Genomic DNA, 1,185 nt, shown 5'->3' with positions numbered 1-1,185 from the left:
TTACTTGAAATTTTCTTGTTTATCTTGTTAAATTATATGTAACATGAAGGAAGGTATTGTTCTTATCACCTCTGGGTACTTCCCATAGCATCAAACTGTGCTGGGAAGTTAAGAGGTTCTTGGCCAATAGTTGTTGGGGGTATTAATAACACTGAGTAAAAGATGATCCAGTGTTAAATGGGGGGAAAAGCAAGATATATTTTATTTTTAATTTTTGCTGAATTTTGAAATTATGAAACTTGTCATAATCTAGGCCAAATCTATCTGGGTTATGGGAATGGAGGACTCTTTATCTGACTGGAGCTTTCTGCTGGCCTCATATTTCTCTTCTTCCTCTTAATTACCTCTTTAGTTAAAAAATTAATATATTCTTGACCAAAATAAAACCACAAAAGGCAAAAAATTTCAAGCAGCACAAATGTGTGTGCAACCAAAGTCTTTTTCTGACCTCATACTTTTAATCCTCTAGTCTTTCTCCAGAAGCAACTAGTTCCCTTTCTTGTGTACCTTTGTAGAAAGTCTATGCATTTACAAGCATAACTGTGTTTGTAAATGTGTGCTTATGTATGTTCATATTCATCTACAAATTCACAACTTACTTTTTACAGTAATGTTAGCATACTATAAGAACTGTTCTGCAGTTTATTTTTCCACTTAATATGTGACTTAGACATGAGCTTATGAAGAAGACCTCCCTTTTTATAATTTTAATGGCCATGTGAGTTTCCCTTATATGGATGTACCATCATTTATTCAACCAGACAACATTAATAGTTATTTAGATCTTTTGATAATATAAACTAGGCTATAATGAAAAAGACAAATTCTTTAAAATTATTGAGTGAAAAAGTATGAATATTTATCATCTTAATATGTAAAGCCCCCGTGTCCTCTAATGAAACTGCACAAATTTACATTCCTACCTACAGTGTAGGAGAGTTGAATGATTGTGGATATTCTGGCCATCACTGTATATTATTGAACTATTTAATCTTTACCAACCTGGAGAGTGAAAAATGATTTCTTGTTTTAATTTTTATTTTAAATAATAACAGCTAGCTCTCATACAGCACTTGCTATATGTGCCAGGAGTCTTTCTAAGAGCTTTACATATATGATACAAAATACCTTTATTAAGATAAAAGTAGGGCGCCTGGGTGGCTCAGTTGGTTAAGCGACTGCCTT

Source organism: Leptonychotes weddellii, chromosome 2 (genome assembly GCF_054177405.1).
Source record: "Leptonychotes weddellii isolate Sample4059 chromosome 2, ASM5417740v2, whole genome shotgun sequence".
Classification (NCBI taxonomy): domain Eukaryota; kingdom Metazoa; phylum Chordata; class Mammalia; order Carnivora; family Phocidae; genus Leptonychotes; species Leptonychotes weddellii.
This window is presented reverse-complemented; position numbering follows the sequence as displayed.